Here is a 19517-nt window from a genome sequence, read left to right as displayed (position 1 = left end):
CGGGCTCCCCTCTAGTTGTGGTACGAGGGTTTTCTCTTCTCTAGTTGAGGCTCGCGAGCTCAGTAGCTGTGGCATGTGGGCTTAATTGCCCGGAGGCATGTGGGATCTTAGTTCCCCGACCAGGCATCGAACCCACGTCCCCTGCATTGTAAGGTGGATTCTTTACCACTGGACCACCAGGGAAGTCCCAGAATGTGCATTTTTTTAAAAATTAATTATTTATTTTTGGCTGCGTTGGGTCTTTGTTGCTGCACGCGGGCTTTCTTTTTTCTAGTTGCAGCGAGCGGGGGCTACTCTTCATTGCGGTGCGCAGGCCTCTCATTGCGGTGGCTTCTCTCGTTGCGGAGCACGAGCTCTAGGCGCGCGGGCTTCATTAGTTGTGGCACGTGGGCTCAGTAGTTGTGGCTCACGGGCTCTAGAGCACAGGTTCAGTAGTTGTGGCGCACGGGCTTAGTTGCTCTGCGGCATGTGGGATCTTCCCAGACCAGGGCTCGAACCCACGTCCCCTGCATTGGCAGGCGGATTCTTAACCATTGTGCCACCAGGGAAGCCCAAAATGTGCATTTTTAACAACCACATGTGTGATCCTGATTAGGGACCATACTTTGAAAAGCAGTGCAGTTCATCCTGTGCATATTACACAGCTAGGCAAATAGGTCCAGAGAGCGGGAAGGATTTTCCTGAGACCAAAGATTAGAATTCCAAAATCCTGCCCTGGAGTTCAGTACTCACCAGTAAACCACCAGTAAACCCCAAGTGAAGGACCTCTAGCTTTTGGTTAAGAAGTGTTTTGAACACCTGCTATGTACAAGCTAGGGACACACATTCAGTCACTCATTAATTCAATAAATGTGTTGAGTGCCTCCATGCTAATGCTGGGAGCTAGGGGATTCATTTATTAATACATCCATTCGGGCCGTGTTTTGAGGGTTTGCAATGTGCCAGACCCTGAGCTGGGCATTGAGGACAGTGAAGTGAACAAGGAACAACATGAGGTCCCATGTCCTTGAGTCCTCACAGGCTAGCAGAGACCAGCCTGGGGTCTGGCCCTCTCCCCTTGCCTCCATCCCCACCCTGTCGCAGCTCCCACCCTACAAGGAGGCAGGAAGGAGGCTGAAGCTGGTGCAGGCAGGGAGGACTGAACTGACCACAGGGACCTTACCCCTATGTCTCTGTCTTCCCACTTCCTCCCTACCCGTGACCCCCAGGCCTGCTGATTTTGTGTTTGACTAAAGGGCAGGGATTGCTGAACCTGCTGGGTGAGTCCAGTGAGTCAGAGGCGATTCAGGTGGGTGGGCAGGTGGGCAGGAGGGCAAGCAGGCAGAGGCAGAGCCATTGGCCCTGGGACAATGGCTCTGACCGTGTGTGTGCGGTGACTGACAGGGCTGCCGAGCACCCATGACCTACGGGTGAGGCTCAGCTTTCGAGGTAAGGTTTGCAGGGGTGCTCTGAGAATTTTTGGAACTGGAGAGCTCCAGTTCCTCCATTCTCCAGGCCCCCCACCCCATCCCTAGGCATCTCTACAGCCTGTCCCCTTTCTCCCCAAGTCCAATGTCTCCAACTCTCTGCTTCCCTCCCTCCCTATCTTCTATGTCTCTTTAAGGGTGAGTCCAGGGGGATTAGACCCTGGGCCAAGAGTGAATGGAGGGATGATTTTTTTGTGTGCGTGGGGAGGAGCTGATAAATGACTAGATTCAATTCTGACCAGGTCTTATCCAGAAAACAAGGAGAATTCACTGTGGTCAAGAAGCAGATATCGGTGAGGTCAGTGGGGTTGGATTCTGGATGGGGAGAAGCTGATCTGTGCCCCATATGAGTCCATCCTTGGTTTGGGAGGTTTATTCCTGGCTTTGGGAGGTATAGTCTCAGGAGGTGGGGTTGATTTCCGGCTAAAGAGGTTAGACTCAGTTTGGGCAAGTCAGAATCAAGACTGGGGGGGATTAGTTCTTGATTGGTAGTTAGCCCCAGATCAGCCCTAGTTTGGGAGGGTTGGTTCCAGGTTTAGGAGATCAGTCATAGAGTTAGCTCTCAGTTTTTAGGGTTGGCTGCTATTTCAGACTCTGGATTAGGGGTCAGTGTCAGCCCAGCATTGGATGTCACAAGGTTCCTCCAATTCCCAGCTGTTCCGTTGGCCACACTATGAGGCTCCACTGGCTGGGGAGTGACTGTCTGTACAGGTGGTCAACTGCAGCCATGTGTTCAGCCCCAGGTGAGCAGGCCTGGGGAGCCAAGGATGCAAGTAGGGGTAGAGGGTGGCTTGCGACCATCCTCCTGGGTCATTCTTCTGCTTCATGCCACACCCCCAGGTCTCTGGGGACGCTGGTGATATCCCTGCAGCAGCTACAGACTGCAGGGCATTTGGTGCTGCAGGAGGCCCTAGTGGATGAGAATCTGCGCGTGTCCCCAGTGAGTTCCGTCAGCCCCCAGCCTGCCACCCCCAAGCCTGAGAGTCCCTCTAGATAGAGGGTTCCGTTTCTCTGGGGGGAAAACCCAGACCCAGACAGGAGTGGTAACAAGGCCCCTGAGCCAGGGCGCCTTTCATTACAGCCCCCAGGCCAAGATTCGGGTTCAGCTCTGAGGGCCAGAGTTGTGTGGCAAGGGAAGATAAGGAGCTCCGTGCTGCTCCCTGACCCCGTACCAGGCGCAGCTCCTGTAGGGGACGAAGATGAACCTGGCTGGATTTTCCTGGTGTTTCATGGAGGGGCAGTACAGCCTGGTAGAAATGAACCTGGGTTCAAATCTCAAGTCCACCACTTCCCAGCTGAGAACTTGGACAAGTTATTCAGCTTCTCTAGGATGTTTCCTCACTTACCTTATGTGGAGTTGTACAAAATGTCCAGCTTTTCATTCCGTCTGTTGTCATTCGCTGAGCTCTGAGTATAAGCCAAGTGCAGTGCTGAGCAATGACGACTGAGTGGTGAACAAAACCAGATAAGGACTTGCCCTCTTAGAGCTCCGTATCTGAAGAGAGAGGCAAACATTAAACAAATATTCACACAAATAAATGTAAAATTGACACCGATTGGTGTTACAAAAGAGCTGGTAGGGGGCTGGGAGAATGTATAACAGAGGGATGTGACCTATTTGGGGTTCAGAAAAGGTTCCCTGAGGAAGTAATCTTTGAGCTTGGAATTGAAGGATACGATAGGTGATAAATAAGTGGGAGGAGAGAATGTTGCAGGCGGAAGAACCAGCATATGCAAAAGCCCAGCGCCCTGAGAGAGCATAACCAGGGTGCAGGGCAGGAGCAGACCCCATAAGGGATGGGACTGGAAATGTTGGCAGGGGCCAGATCACGCAGAGCTGTGAAGGCCACACTAATGGATTTCCAAGAGCGATGAGAGAATTTTGGAATTGTGTTGGCCCCCTTGAAGAGGTTACTTGCATCAGGTAAGCTCTTGATAGCTTATGTTTTTTGTTTTTTTGTGTGTGTGGTACGTGGGCCTCTCCCGTTGCGGAGCACAGGCTCCAGACGCGCAGGCTCAGCGGCCATGGCTCACGGGCCCAGCTGCTTCGCGGCACGTGGGATCTTCCCGGACCGGGGCACGAACCCGTGTCCCCTGCATCAGCAGGCAAAGTCTCAACCACTGCGCCACCAGGGAAACCCTTGATAGCTTATGAGTACTCACTATTATTAATGATCATAGAGGAACCACAAGTCATCAGAGATGCAGGCCAGGAGGGTCTCTGTTTATAGGTGGAATAAAAGGCATTGTCTTTGGGCTTTTCTTAGCATCAGGGTAGTTTGAGGGGCCCAAGGCCTACTGTGTATCTGGTTTTAGGTCCAGGTGGAACTTGACCTGAAGTACCAGCCCCCAGAGGGTGAAACTGGAGCCTGGGCAGAAGAGGATTTTGGAGCACCCATTTGGGACAGGTAACCCTCCCACCCACCTAACCAAGGCCCAGGCAGGCCTTGGTAAGAGAGAAGTGGTACCCAATTCCACTGTGGATCTGCTGGATATGGTGACCCTTGGACCCGTGCTGCCCAGGTTGTAGCTCTGTAGTCAGGCATGGCCCTCTCCTGTCATTTCTCCTTCTCCCAGCTCAGAGCTGATCATTCCCAATGTGGGCTTCCAGGAGCTGGAGTGAGTATGTGGGGATGACCTGGGATTACAGGGTCAGTCTTGGGATTGGGAGCCAGTGATGTGGGGTCAGTCCCTGGGTCTGGGATCAGTACTGGACCAATTCCAGGGTGAGAACTCAGTCCTAGAATCAGGGGTCAATTCTGGAACTAGAGGTTTCCCAGGTTAGGGGTCAGACCAAGGGGCAGGGGTGGGTCCTAGAGTCAGGGAAGTCAGAGATGGGTGCCCAGAGATGGGTGGTAAGTCCAAGACATGTTCCTTGACGGCCTTTCCTGTGAGGCCTGGGGAGGCCCGGCTGGAGCAGTGGGCAGTGGCATTGGGCCGCAGGCTATGGCATTGGGCCGCAGGGCGATGAGGACAACAAGCTGGAGCTGGAGCTGGAGGACAAGCCTGATGTGGAGCTTTCTGGCATCCCGTTCAGCCCCCTCAAGAGGTAACTTGTACCCACTGAGCACCTGCTCCCATAACCTAGCAGTGTGTCAACCTCACTCACTCATACATGCAGGCCTGTGCCTGTCCACCCTCACAAACACATGGTCTCAGGGTATGGGTGGGGGAGTGGATATCCTGGGGTCAAGGGTCATTCATTCCTAGGCATAGACACTGCTACATTCACACACAGTTACACTGGCTCACACATGGCCTCTGGAACCCATGAAAGTGATGAAATCCTGTTGAGGGCAAGGAATGTTGCCTCCTTTGTTCACTGCAGTGTTCCAGTGCCTAGAACAGTGTTGGTACATAGAAGGTGCTCATTCAGTCTTTGTTGAATGAATGCATGGTTTTAGGGCTCCAGGAATGAGTCAAATTCTGAGTGTAGGACTGAGATGGAGGCAAGATAAGGCTAGAAGGACTCAGAATCTTCAGAGGGAGAGATCTTATCGCCAGCGCCAAGCAAGGGTGTGTGTGTGGACGGCGGGGTGGAGGGGAGGAAGTGAAGTGAGAGCTGACTGTAAGCCTCTCCGCAGCCGAGCTCGGGGCCTGGCCCGCGGGGATCCCTTCCAGGTATCCAGGGCCCAGGACTTCCAGGTACCGCTCCCCCTCCAGGCCTGAACCCTTGGGGAATACCACCCGCCCTCCACATCCGTTCTTCCCTCGTACCGAGGCAGACTTAGCTTCCTTTTCTCCTCCTTCCCCATCCTTTAGGTGGGGGTCACGGTACTCGAGGCCCGGAAGCTGGAGGGAGTCAACATTAATCCCTACGTGGCCGTGCGCGTTGGGGAGCAACGCCGAGTGACCGCCACGCAGCGCGGGACAAATTGCCCCTTCTTCAACGAAGTGGGTGCAACCAAGGAAGGGGGAGCCTGAGGGAATGGGCGGGACCCAGGATAAGAACTGTGTGGAGGGGGCGTAGCCTAGGTGGAAGCGAGCCTATTGGCGGGCCTGAAGCTAAGGGCTCTTTGCGGGAAAGGGTGCAAAGAGGTGTGGTCTCCGAGTTGCGGGCGGTGGTGGTGAGGAAGGGTGGGGAAGGAGAGCGTTCTCTTTGCCAGAGGCAGGGACCACCTGGCGTGAACCCTTCACGTATAACCTTCTGTCACTTCTCTCGCTTCCCCACTTCAACCTAGTACTTCTTGTTTGAATTTCATGAGACCCGGCTTCACCTCCAGGACTTGCTGCTGGAGATCACGGTGAGGCGGGTAGGGGTGAGAGGTTTCCGTCAGAGAAGGGGAGATGCCGAAGCTCCAGGACTAACGCCATCTTTCCCCAGGCTTTCCATTCGTAGACCCTCCCTTTTATGGCCACCCGGATAGGCACCTTCAGAATGGACCTGGGCATTATCTTCGACCAGCCAGGTACTGAACCCTCCCCTCACTGAGACTCCTCTGCACGGCCAAGGGAAGCTGAACCTCTGGGCCCTGAGCCCAGTGTACTAACTTGTGAGACAGCAATCTCTTCCGACGTCTGACCTCCACGCACTGCCGCTCCTCCTTCCTGAGCTGGACTTGAACCCCGGCCGTTGTCCAGCACTCGGATCGCAGCCCCACGACCACCCTGCGCATCCCACCGGTCTCCCCTGACCCCTGGTCTGCTCCTCCGTCCCCATATGGCCACTTCTATCAGAAATGGGCTTCTCTGCACGACTCCCGGGATACACGCGCCGGGACCAAAGGTTTCGTCAAGGTCACTTTGTCCGTGAGGGCGCGCGGGGCCTTGGCCCCTCCGCTGCCATCCCCGGGCCCTGGCCACAGTTCGGACATCGAGAAGTGAGCTGGGGTGAGATGGGGAGGGGAGACTAGGACGGGGCGTGGCCTCTGGGATGCGGAGACGGGGAGGGGCCGAGCCTCGGGCTTCTGGGACCCTCAGCGCCCGACTCCCTTAGGAACCTGCTGCTGCCGCGTCGGGTGGCAGCGGAGAGGCCGTGGGCGCGGCTGCGAGTGCGTGTGTACCGCGCCGAGGGGCTTCCGGCGCTGCGCCCCGGCCTGCTGGGCAGCCTGGCCCGCGCCCTGCACGACCAGCGCGTCCTCATGGACCCCTATGTGCGGGTGTCTTTCCTGGGGCAGCAGGTAAGTCCCTCCCGTCCTCACTCGGCGGAGGCCTAGGCCCTGATCGGCGCTGACCCCTCTCCGCCTGTCTTCGCCGCCGCGCTCAGGGCGAGACGTCGTTGCGCGGCGAGGCGACGGCGCCCGAGTGGAACGAGCAGCTGAGCTTCGTGGAGCTCTTGCAGCCGCTGATGCGCCGCCTTCGTCTGCAGCTACGGGACGACGCGCCCCTGGTCGATGTGGCCCTCGCCACGCACTTGCTGGACCTGAGGCAGATCTCGCATCCGGGCGGGGCGGGTGAGCGCATCTGGCCGACGCGTGCAGCCTCTGCCTGGGCCCTCTCTGCCCTGGGTCCCGCCCCCGACTGCAAACCCCATCCTCGCGACCTAGCTCCGCTTAGAAAGGTGCGGAGCCAGCAGAGGGCTTGAAAAACTGAACAGAGAACAAGTTGGAGTCAAAGGGTGGGGCCAAGAGGTGCAGTTGTGAGTGGGCGGGGCCTCGGGATGAGGGTGTGGTGTAAAAGAGGCCGGAGTCTGACCTTCTCACCTGGTGCCGCAGGACCGGGGGCTGCAGGAGGTTGAGAGTCTGCAGCGCAGCCCCAGTTCCGGGACCTGCACACGGCTGAAGCAGGCACTGGAAGAGCTGGTGGCTGGGAGCAGGTGAGCTGAGAGCCTCCCGCTCCTTGCTGCCAACTCCAGGGTGAGGGAAACTCATGATGGCTGTCTGGACCCAAGGGCTCTGGAAACTGCGTTTGCTCAGCACTGTACAGAAGAATGAGGAGGTGATTGTTGAGGGAACTTGATAGAAATTATTGGGGGTTAGCCCACTCCCCTCCAATAAACTCCCTTTGCCGAGCTCCTATAGGCTTATGCATTTCCCCCTCTCCTCAGATTCCCCTGCTCTGTTCCTCCACACTCCTTCCAGCTAATGGCTTCCTTTCCTACTTCATAGAGAAAATAGAAGCCTCACCTTCCTCCATCCAGTCTACTGCCTTGCCAGCTTCTGCAACCATCTGCTCTCCTTCTTTTCCTGCTACAGCAGAGGAGGTGACCTCCTCCCAAAGCCACAGCTGTGATCCTGATTTCATCTCCTCTCACCTACTGGAAGAATTAGCTCTGCAATTGTCCACTTTCTCTCCTGCAGCATCAACTGGTCCCTAGTTACCAGGTCATTACTGTAACCACATATATTTGTTCTAGTCACTTCCATCTTTGACCTTCACTGCCCTGGATTCCATAACCTGCTCCAGGTACTTCAGTGTTTTTCTGATCCTCTTCTCAAAAGGGTTGTTTATCCATTTACTCACTAATATTTATAAGACTGACTATGCCAGACAGTGTTTTAGGTAGGCACAAGAATAACAGTGAATAAGCATTCTTGTCCACAAAGATTTCTGGAACTTACATTCTTGTGGGGGTGGAGGCTGAATGGAGACACAGATAATAAACATGTAAACAACAAGGCAGAAATATAAGAAGTATGATAAGGATAGTGTTAGGGAGAAAATAAAGCAAGGAAGTATTTCAGAGAGACATTGCAATTTTAGAAAAGGTGGCAAGGGGAGGCCATGGTGATGTTGACAGAAGATGAAGGAGCAAGCCATGTCTGTAAGGGTGTTCCAGGCAGCAAGGACAGCATGTGCAAAGGCCCTGAGGTGAAGCATGCCTGGTGTGTTTGAGGAAGAGCAAGGGACCAGTGTGAGTGCAGCAGAGTGAACAGAGTAGCTGAGGCTGGAGGGTGTGGGGGGAAAGGAGGATGATAGTGGGGAGAGGCATGTGGGAGTCACATAGGCCATTGTAGCGGCCTTGGCTTCTTCTTTGAGTGAAATGAGGAGCCACTGAAGGTTTTGAAAAGAGAAGGGATATGCTCTAATTTATCCTTAAAAAGGATCAGTGTGGGAGGGATGATATGAGAGGAAGCAGAGAGAGTACTATAGAGGGCATTGTAATAATTCGGGTGACCAATAATGATGAAATGAATCTAGGGTGGTTGCAGTGGATACAGGGTGACGGGAATGAATTCAAGAGCAGTAGAGACTTTGGAAGTGACACCTCAGGACTGGCTAATGAATAGGCTTAGGGGAGGAGGAAAATGTGCAGAGGAGAGTCATGAATGACTCCCAAGATTTTGACTTGCACAGCTATGTAGATGGTGTTATTTACTGAGCTATGGAAAACAAGAGAAGGAGAAGTTCTGATGGGAGTGGAGGGGATATCAGAAGCCCCTTTTTGGACATGTTAACTTTTTTTTTTTTAATTTATTTTTATTTTTGGCTGCCTTGGGTCTTTGTTGCTGCGCGCGGGCTTTTCTCTAGTCGCAGCAAGCGGAGGCTACTCTTTATTGCGGTTCCTGGGCTTCTCATTGGGTGGCTTCTCTTGCTGCAGAGCACGGGGTCTAGGCACGCGGGCTTCAGTAGTTGTGGCACTCAGGCTCAGTAGTTGTGGCTCACGGACTCTAGAGCACAGGCTCCATAGTTGTGGTGCATGGGCTTAGTTCTTCTGCGGCATGTGGGATCTGCCCGGACCAGGGCTCGAACCCATGTCCCCTGCACTGACAGGCGAATTCTTAACCACTGAGCCACCAGGGAAGTCCCTGGACATGTTAACTTTGAGATATATGCCTGTTAGACTTCTAAATGGATATGTCTGCCAGGCTGTTAGCTATAGGAGTTGAGCTCTGGGGAGAGTTCAGGGCTAGAAATGTAAAATTGCGGGGTGTTAATATGTAGATGGGATTGGATAGGATCACCTAGGGAACCAAAAAAAAAAAAAAAAAAGGAAAAATCTGGACTTCCTTCCTTGATGGTCCAGTGGTTAAGATTCTGCACTTCCAAGGCAGGGGGCCTGGATTCGATTCCTGGTCCACATGCTGCTCGGCGAGGCCAAAAAAACCCCAAACAAGCAAACAAATCTAAGGACCTGGCAAGCTCCAGCATTTAGAGGAAGGGTCAAGGAGGAGGACTCAGCCAAGGACTTGGTTGTTGGTCACTTTTCTGTCCTCATCTTACTCAACCTTTCAGTATCAGTGGACACAGTTGACCCCACCCTCCTTCTTGAAAGACTCTGGTGTTGATTTCCATACCCTTGGTTTTCCTTCAGCTTCCCTGGCCATTCCTTCTCATCTCTTTTGCTCGCTCTCTATCTTCTTTACCTCTGAATGTTCCAAATGTTCATATGGGTATGTCTTAGGGCTTCATTGTAAGCCTCTCTTCTCTGTCTACATTCTCTATGTCTCCAAAAGAGCAACAAACTTTAATCCAATTTAATTCCTTGCTTGATTGTCTATAAGGTGCAATTAAACTCTTTCCATTTTCACTTTACTGAAATTATTTTATTACTAAAATTATTCTTTGTCAGGGAACTTTCAACGAAAGATCTGTTCAAATGATATTTCATCTTTTTTAAAAAACAGCATTATTATTTATTAAAAATTTTTTTTTCTCTTTTGGCTGCATGGCATGCGGGATCTTAGTTCCCCAACCAGGGATTGAACCCGTGCCCCCTGCAGTGGAAGCACAGAGTCTTAACCACTGGAAGTCCCTGTATTTCACTTCTTATAGCTTTATCCAGTGTGATCTGTGTGTGTGTGGGTGTGTGGGGGTGCTATTATTTCTACTGGATCTAATTTCCCTGAATCCAATTTTGTGGATCTAAATCTTGTCAAGAAGATTTTTTTTCTTCTGTCAATTTTTTTTTTTTTTTTTTTTTGCAGTACGCGGGCCTCTCACTGTTGCAGCCTCTCCCATTGCGGAGCACAGGCCCCGGACGCGCAGGCTCAGCGGCCATGGCTCACGGGCCCAGCCGCTCCGCGGCATGTGGGATCTTCCCGGACCCGGGCACGAACCCATGTCCCCTGCATCGGCAGGCGGACTCCCAACCACTGCGCCACCAGGAAAGCCCCTCTTCTGTCAATTTTTAATCAATAGCAAATGTTAATAAGTGCAGTTTTTATTTATTATTTATTTATTTATATATCTGGCTGAGGTGGGTCTTAGTTGTGGCATGCAGGATCTTTGTTGCCGCGTGTGAGATCTTCGTTGTGGCATGCAGGATTTTTTTTTTTTTTTTTTTTTTTTTAGTTGTGGCATGTGGGATCTTTAGTTGCGGCATGAGGGATCTAGTTCCCTGACCAGGGATCAAACCCGGGCCCTCTGTATTGGGAGCACAGAGTCTTAACCACTGGACTACCAGGGAAGTCCCAATAAGTGCAGGTTTTTTTTTAATTGAGGTATAATTGACATTTAAATAGGTGCAGTTTTGACTCTTGTCAGTTTTATTTTGTGTTATTTTATGTCAGATTATTTCTGCCAATAGAAGTCTTGGAGCAAAGAGCATTAGTAAGTTAAAAAGATAAGCTCTGGGAGCAGTATTAGGTGAAAAATCCTTGGAGTCACTTATTTCATATATTTTTGAAAATTTCCATAATAAAAAGTTAAGACATCATTAGGGGTCAAAAAGGGACCAAAATATCATGTTTCAAAAATCATTTTACTTTACCTGACAAATATTTTTTGAGCATCTATTAGGTGCCAGGCCCTGAGGTTACAGTGGTAATCAAAATGAAGTCCCCACCATGCCTTACTTTCTTTTTTTTAATGTATTTTTTAAAATAAATTTATTTATTTTTATTTTTGGCTGCATTGGGTCTTCGTTACTGTGCGCAGGCTTTCTCTAGTTGCGGTGAGTGGGGGCTACTCTTTGTTGCGGTGTGCGGGCTTATTGTGGAGCATGGTCTCTAGGCTCATGGGCTCAGTGGTTGTGGCTCATGGGCTCTAGAGTGCATGCTCAGTAGTTGTAGCACATGGACTTAGTTGCTCTGCGGCATGTGGGATCTTCCCAGACTGGGACTCGAACCCGTGTCCCCTGCATTGGCAGGCAGATTCTTAACCACTGTGTCACCAGGGAAGCCCCATGCCTTACATTCTATTTGGAGAGATGGATAAAGCAGAGTATGAGGGTGGAGAAAGTAGCAGGGACTGTTTAGAGGGGATGACCTGGGAAGGTCTGTGAAGAGATAACATTTGAGCAAAGACCTGAATGAAGAAGGGGAGAGTGAGCCATGGAAAGATCTAGGGGCCTGACATTCCAGCAGAGGGAGCAGCTAATACAAAGGTGCTGAGGTAGTAACGGGCTTGGCGTATTCAGGGAGCAGCAAAAAGGCCAGTGTGACTGTAGGGCTGTGTGTGAGGGGAGAGTAATATTTGGTGAAGACAGGGAGATAAAGAGAAACAGAGCATGTAGGGCCTTCTAGGTCATTTAAAGAATTTTATTTGGGGGGTTCCCTGGGGTTCCCTGGTGGCACAGTGGTTAAGAATCTGCTTGCCAATGCAGGGGACACGTGTTCAAGCCCTAGTCTGGGAAGATCCCACATGCCACGGGGCAACTAAGCCCATGCACCACAACTACTGAGCCTGCGCTCTAGAGCCCCCGAGCCACAACTACTGAGCCCATGTGCCGCTGCTACTGAAACCTGTGCGCCTAGAGCCCATACTCCGCAACAAGAGAAGCCACCGCAATGAGAAGCCCGCGCACCGCAATGAAGAGTATCCCCTCTCCCCGCAACTAAAGAAAGCCCGCGTGCAGCAATGAAGACCCAACGCAGCCAAAAATAAAATAAATAAATTTTTTAAAAAAAGGAATTTTATTTTATTTTTTGCGGTACACGGGCCTCTCACTGTTGTGGCCTCTCCCGTTGCGGAGCACAGGTTCCAGACGCGCAGGCTCAGCGGCCATGGCTCACGGGCCCAGCCGCTCCGTGGCATGTGGGATCTTCCCAGACCGGGGCACGAACCCGTGTCCCCTGCATCGGCAGGTGGACTCTCAACCACTGCGCCACCAGGGAAGCCCGGAATTTTATTTTTAACTCTGAGATGAGAAACTTCTGGAGAGGAGTGAAATGGTCTGGAAAGCATTGAAAAGCTCATTCTGGATGCTATATTGAGAATATTCCATAGGAGAGAGGGTAAGAGTGGACGTGGTAAGAACAGCTAGGAGGGTGTTGCAATAATCCTGTTGAGAAGTGATGGTGGCTTGGACTAGGGTGGTCCTGGAAAAGGGGGAAAGTGGTCAGATTTTGAATATATTTTGAAAGTAGAGCCTAAATGATATGCTGATGGGATCGATGTGGAATGTGAGTGAAAGAAAGAGCAGTGAAGGATGACTTGGAAGTTTTGAAGTGAAGCAGGGTTCGCTTTCAAGGTGGGGGCCTGGGGCAGTCATTGGAACTCATGCACTTGGTTTGAGCATGTAATGTTTGAACTATCTTTGGTCAGTGTTGGAACTGTCAAGTACAGCCCATGTGAGCCTTTAACATGCATTTGAATCCTCCAGGTATAAAAATGCAGATTTCTGATGCAGCAGGTCTGGGGTGGGGCTGAGATTCTACGTTTCTAAGTAGGTAATACCAATGCTGTTGGGCCTGGGCCACACTTTGAGTAGCCAGGGCAGTAAATAGTTAAATGCTAGTACATTTTGGGTCTCCACAGTGAGGCTGGCCTTGATAAGTTGGGGAGTGGTTCAAATAAAGAATCCATCCTTGGCTGAGGAAGGATGCCTCCTTGAGAACAAGACTGAGAGGAGCTGTGACGGAGGCTGGGCATGGGAGGCCTGCTCTGAGGGAGGTGGCCCCTAAGGGTCAGTGTTCTCTCCTTTGATTCCCACCTGCCACACCCGCTACTGCTCTTGCAGACAGTTTTGCCACGGTGCTGAGCACAGGACAATGACTCGGCCCAACGCACTGGATCTATGCAGATGCCAAGGGAAACAGCTGGCGTTTAGCCTGGTACAGTCTGGGGAAGGGGGATCAGGAGCACCCAGCAGGGACCCTCCACTCATGTTCTCTTCCTGCCCTTTCAGAACCTGTTGGCAAAGCAAGGACTGTGGCTCCTTCGGGGCCTGAGACAGGGCAACGTGCAAGAGAAGGTGGCACTGGCCAAGAAGCTCCTGGTGAAACTGTGCTTCCTGGCCCAGGAGGTAATGCCTCACCCACCCATTTCCCCACCCTGAATACCCTTTCTTCTAAGCCTACCGGAGGTCTTTGGGCAGGGGTGACCTGACATTTGTCCTGTGGATGGATACCAGGCCATGGGACCTGTTGCTCTGAGCATAGGACTAAGCTCCATTTGGAGTAGCTAAGGGTGACGATGTACATTGTAGGGCCCAGCAGGGATACAGGGAACATGCAAGATCTCTTTGGAAGAAGGTCTGAGAGTACATTTCCTTGGCATGACTTTCCTGGTTTGAAGCTCTGAACACAACACACGGGAAGGGTAAAGGAAGTTCACATTTATAGAAAGCTTCCTTGGCTAAGCATCTGCATGTATTACCTAGTGTGACTCAACAGCCTTGGGAAGATGTTACCCCATTTGACAGGTGCAGAAACTGAGGCTTAGAGAGGGAAAGTGACTGATCCACCATGTCATAGCCGGTTAAGTGTCAGAGCTAGAATTCAAAGCCAGTTCTGCCCCACTCTGAAGCTCAGTCATTCCCAAAGGCACAGAAAGTTTGGATCGCTGGGGCCAGTATGTCCTCAGGGTCAAACAGTGAGGAGTTTGGATATTGGTCTCAGATCTCGAAGGGCACGTTGGAGTTTGGCAAATATGAAAGAATGGACAGCATGTGCAAAGGCGCAGCTGGAAGGCAGAGTAGTGGAAGGAGATACAGAATAGAGACCTTATTAAAGTGAATTTTAGTGCAAAATTATTATTTTTTTAATTTTTAGAAAAATTAATTAATTAATTAATTTTTGGCTGCATTGGGTCTTCGTTGCGGTGTGTGGGCTTCTTACTGTGGTGGCTTCTCTTGTTGCGGAGCATGGGCTCTAGGCGCGCGGGCTCAGTAGCTGTGGCTCATGGGTCCAGAGGGCAGGCTCAGTAGTTGTGGCACATGGGTTTAGTTGCTCCACAGCATGTGGAATCTTCCCAGACCAAGGCTCAAACCCGTGTCCCCTGCATTGGCAGGTGGATTCTTAACCACTTCTCCACCAGGGAGGTCCCAAAATTACTTTATTTATTTGGAATGAAAACCTGTTGTCAGCTGACATTTAAAAACATTTTCTGATTTAAATATGCCTCCTGAAATAATATAGGTTAGTTTCACTATTTTTCAAACTTTGTATAATACTGTTTATATTATTTTGCTTTCTTTAAAACTTAATATTATGTTTATTGTATGTAGCTGTAATTTGCCCATTTTCATTGCTGTATAATATCCCACTGTATGACTATACTATAATTCACTTATCCATCCCACTACTGATGGATATGTGTGTTGATTCCAAGGCATGGTGATTAGAAACAATGTTTCCAAGACTATTTTTATACATGTCCTGGATGTAAGTGGAAGAGTCTCTAGGGCAGTGATTCTCAAACTTTTTTGGTCTCAGGACTCCTTTACAGCCTTAGAGTAATTACTGGGGACCCAAATGAGCTTTTGTTTATATAGATGTATCTACTGATATTCCCTATTATATAAACTAAAACTGAAAAAATTTAAAACCATAGAAATAAAAAATTATTTATTAATTCATTTAAAATAACAATAGTAAACCTATTACATGTTTTTTTGTATATTTATATAGGGAAACATAAATATATTTTTAGAAAAATAAGTATAGGGGCTTCCCTGGTGGCGCAGTGGTTGAGAGTCCGCCTGCCGATGCAGGGGACACAGGTTTGTGCCCCGGTCCGGGAAGATCCCACATGCCACGGAGCGGCTAGGCCCGTGAGCCGTGGCTGCTGAGCCTGCGCGTCCGGAGCCTGTGCTCCGCAACAGGAGAGGCCACAACAGTGAGAGGCCTGCGTACCGCAAAAAAAAAAAAAAAAAAAAAGAAAAGAAAAATAAGTAAATTCTCCAAAACAAAAAATGTAGTGAGAACAACGATATTGCTTTACATTTTTTGCAAATATCTGGCAAAGAATTTTTATACTCTGTTATATTAAAATCCATTGGTCTGTCTTGCACTTTGAATGGATCTATTATCCTTGAATGACTTTGAATCATCATACATAGGTCATTTGGAAATTTGCTTCCCTGAATTATGCATACTTTCCAAATGTTCATGCATTTCATTATACAGTATTAAGAAATCACATTCATTAATATCATCACAAATCTCACTAGAAAAATCTTTAAGTGTTGGGAAGCTGTCAAGCTTACAATGGCTGATACAAGAGATACCGTTTTTCCAAAATTGTAATTTTCCATTTTGTTTTGTTCTTAATCTTGGAGGAAAAGCTTTCATTCTTTCACTATTAAGTATGATGTTGGCTGTGGGTTTTTCATAAATGCCCTTTATCAGGTTGAGGACGTTAACTTCTGTTCTTAGTTTTCTGAGTATGTATTTTTTTTTATCATGAAAGGATGTTGAATTTTGTCAGATGCCTTTTCTGCATTAGTTGAGATACTCATTTGTGTTTTTTCCCTTTGTTCTATTATTGTGGTAAATTACATTGATTGATTTTCTTAGGTTGAACCTCTCTAGCATTCCTGAGATAAATCCCACTTGGTCATGGTATATAATCCTTTTTATATGCTGTTGCATTCAGTTTGCCAATATTTTGTTCAGAACTTATTCCTAAGGGATATATCTATATTCATAAAGGATACTATTCTGTAATTTTCTTTTCTTATGGTGTCTTTGTGTGTTTTTCATATCAGGGTAACGCTGGCCTCACAGAATGAAATAGGAAGTGTTCCTTCCTTTTCTGTTTTTGGGAAGAGCTTGAGAAGTATTGGTGTTAATTCTTCTTTAAATGTTTGGTAGAATTCACCAGTGAAGCCATTTGGTCCTGAGCTTTTCTTTGTTGGGAGGTTTTTGATTACTAATTCAATCTCTTGTTTTGTCTGTTGAGATTTCTATTTCTCCTTGAGTGAGTTTAGATAAATTTTATGTTTCTAGGAATGTTCTCACGTTCATTTCTTTTTTAAAAAAATTAATTTATTTATTTTTGGCCGTGTTGGGTCTTCGTTGCTGTGCGCGGGCTTTCTTTTTTTTTTTTTTTTTTTTTTTTTTACATAAATGCCTTTATTCTACTTCTGGTCCTCGTGGCAACTTTTTCCATCTGAAAGCTGCTCCCTGCACTTCTCGAAGCAGGAACATGAAAATGGATCAGAAGTTTCCAAACTTTTCATCATCAACCCAGTTCTAGAGGCTGGAAGTCTGGGGTCAAGGTGCCAGCGTGGTTGGGCTCTGGTGAGAGCTCTCTTCTTGGCTTGCATATGGTTGCTTTCTTGTTGTGTCCTCACATAGCAGAGAAAGAGAAAGAAAAGAAAGCGAAAGAGGAAGAGGAGTAAGAGAGAAAAAGAGAGAGAGAGAGAGAGAGTGGGCTTTCTTTTTAGTTGCTGCGAGCGAGGCTACTCTTCGTTGCGGTGCACAGGCTTCTCATTGTGGTGGCTTCTCTTGTTGCTGAGCATGGGGTCTAGGTGTGCGGGTTTCAGTAGCTGTGGCATGTGGGCTCAGTAGTTGTGGCTCGTGGGCTCTAGAGCACAGGCTCAGTAGTTGTGGCACACGGGCTTAGTTGCTCTGCGGCATGTGGGATCTCCCCGGACCAGGGCTCAAACCCGTGTATCCTGCAATGGCAGGCAGATTCTTAACCACTGCGCCACCAGGGAAGCCCCTCATGTTCATTTCTGATTTTAGGTATTTATATCTTGTCTCTTTTATTCTTTGTCAGTCTAGCTAAAGGCTCATCAATTTTGTTGATTTTTCCAAAGAACCAACTTCTGGTTTCATTGATTCTTTTGTTTTTCTATTCTCCAGTTTATTTTTCTCCACTCTAATCTTTATTTACTTCCTTCTGCTAGCTTTGGGTTGAGTTTTCTCTTCTTTTTCTAATTCCTCAGGGCATATAGTTTGGTTATTGACTTGAGATCTTTCTCTTCTTTTTTTTTATAAATTTATTTATTTATTTGTTTTTATTTTTGGCTGTGTTGGGTCTTGGTTGCTGCGCATGGGCTTTCTCTAGTTGAGGCAAGCGGGGGCTACTCTTTGTTGCAGTAGGTGGACTTCTCTTTGTCGTGGCTTCTCTTGTTGCAGAGCACGGGCTCTAGAGTGCAGGCTCAGTAGTTGTGGTGCATGGGCTTAGTTGCTTTGTGACATGTGGGATCTTCCTGGGCTAGAGATCGAACCTGTGTCCCCTGCATTGGCAGGCAGATTCTTAACCACTGTGCTACCAGGGAAGACCCTCTTTCTTCTTTTTATGTAGGCATTTATAGCTATAAATTTTCCTCTGAGCCCTATCTTTGCTGCATATCATAAGTTTTGCTGTTACATTTTCATTCACCTATAAGTATTTTCTAATTTCCTTTGTGATTTCTTCTTCGATGCAGTGTTTAAGAGTGTGTTGTTTAATTTTCACACATTTGTGAACTTTCTAGTTTTCTTTCTATTATTGATCTGTAGTTTCATTCCACTTTGGTTAAAAAAAGATACTTTGTATGATTTCAGTCTTTTAAAATGTATTATACTTGTTCTGTGACCTATATGGTCTATCCTGGAGAATGTTCTATGTGCATTTGAGAAGAATGTGTATTCTGCTGTTGGATGCATTGTTTATATATCTCTGTTAGGTCTAGTTGGTTTATAATGTTGTTCAAGTCCTCTGGTTCCTTAATGATCTTCTGTATAGGTGTTCTATCCACTATTGAAAGTGGTATATTGCAGCCTCCAATCACATGTTTTAATTCAATTATTTCCATCTGGCTCCAGTTTTCTTATGTTTGTTGAAATTATCCACTTTAAACTCTGTACTTTTCCCACTAGACCCTTTAGAATTTTTATCACAGTTATTTTAATATCGCTTTCTAATAATTCCCACATTTGGGTTATCTGTGGGTCTACTTCTATTGATTATTCTTGTCTTGACCATGGGTCACATTTTTTGCTTTTCCTATTCCTATAATTTTTCATTAGGTACCTGGAGTTTTGTATAAAAGAACAGTAGAGGCTAAAATAAATAATATCTCCAGAGAGTTTTGATGAAGTCTACTTTAACTAATTTTTCTGTTTTCTGTTACCTGTGTAAGAAAACTTTACTACCTCCAAACCACAAAGATATTCTCCTATGCTTTTAGGAGAATAAAGATAGTCTCCTAAAAGTTTTATGGTTTTAGATTTTACATTTGGGTCTCTGACTGTTCTCAAGTTAGTCTTTGCATATGGTGTAACATATGGGTCAAAATCCTATTTTTAAAATATGGACATTGAGATAGTCTAGCACCATATGTTGAATAGATTTCTTTTTCCTGTTGAATTGCTTTGGCTTTTTAATTGAAAATCAAGAGGTTGTATAAGTTCCTCTGTTGAATTTTTCATTTCAATCATTGCACATTTTTTTTGCTTTGTTTTGTTTTTCTAAAATTAATTAATTATTTTTGACTGCGTTGGGTCTTCGTTGCTGCACGTGGGCTTTCTCTAGTTGTGGTGAGCGGGTGCTACACTTCGTTGCAGTGTGCGGACTTCTCATTGTGGTGGCTTCTCTTATTGATGAGCACTGGCTCTAGGCATGTGGGCTTCAGTAGTTGTGGCACACAGGCTCAGTAGTTGTGGCTCGCAGGCTCTAGAGCGCAGGCTCAGTAGCTGTGGTGCATGGGCTTAGTTGCTCTGCAGCATGTGGGATCTTCCTGGACCAGGGCTTGAACCCCTGTCCCCTGCATTGGCAGGTGGATTCTTAACCACTGAGCCACCACGGAAGTCCCTGCACTTTTAATTTCTGTAAGTTCTTTTTTTTTCAAATCCGCTGTGTTATTTTTCACTGTTTATTATTCCCAGTAAGTATTTATCAGGTTTGTCTTTTGTTTCATTTAAGAATAGTAAGCAGAGCTGTTTTCATAATGTCAGATGATTCCAGTAGTCAGTTTTTGGGGGTTTGTTTTCACTCTCTGTTTCTGCTGATACTTCCTCATGGTTGTTTCCTTCTCTGCTTGGTTGCTTTAAACTGTGAACTATTCATTATAGT

The 19517-nt window shown here is 48.0% G+C and overlaps 1 pseudogene across 1 annotated transcript in view; it reads left to right on the top strand.

Annotated features, from left to right (window-relative positions):
- The first annotated feature begins 1349 nt into the window (after positions 1 to 1349).
- LOC309832764 (fer-1-like protein 4) overlaps positions 1350 to 19517 on the top strand; it is a 47962-nt pseudogene continuing 29794 nt past the window's right edge. Inside the window, exons 1-17 of the transcript in view lie at positions 1350 to 1428; positions 1709 to 1764; positions 2121 to 2209; positions 2307 to 2406; positions 3783 to 3874; positions 4044 to 4085; positions 4362 to 4515; positions 5051 to 5111; positions 5229 to 5360; positions 5648 to 5710; positions 5791 to 5875; positions 6127 to 6286; positions 6403 to 6586; positions 6673 to 6966; positions 7121 to 7221; positions 13249 to 13342; positions 13417 to 13533. The product of the transcript in view is annotated as a fer-1-like protein 4 (transcript). The remainder of the gene's footprint in view (positions 1429 to 1708; positions 1765 to 2120; positions 2210 to 2306; positions 2407 to 3782; positions 3875 to 4043; positions 4086 to 4361; positions 4516 to 5050; positions 5112 to 5228; positions 5361 to 5647; positions 5711 to 5790; positions 5876 to 6126; positions 6287 to 6402; positions 6587 to 6672; positions 6967 to 7120; positions 7222 to 13248; positions 13343 to 13416; positions 13534 to 19517) is intronic.

Source organism: Grampus griseus (genome assembly GCF_964374135.1).
Source record: "Grampus griseus genome assembly, chromosome: 14".
Taxonomy (NCBI): domain Eukaryota; kingdom Metazoa; phylum Chordata; class Mammalia; order Artiodactyla; family Delphinidae; genus Grampus; species Grampus griseus.
This window is presented reverse-complemented; position numbering and strand designations above follow the sequence as displayed.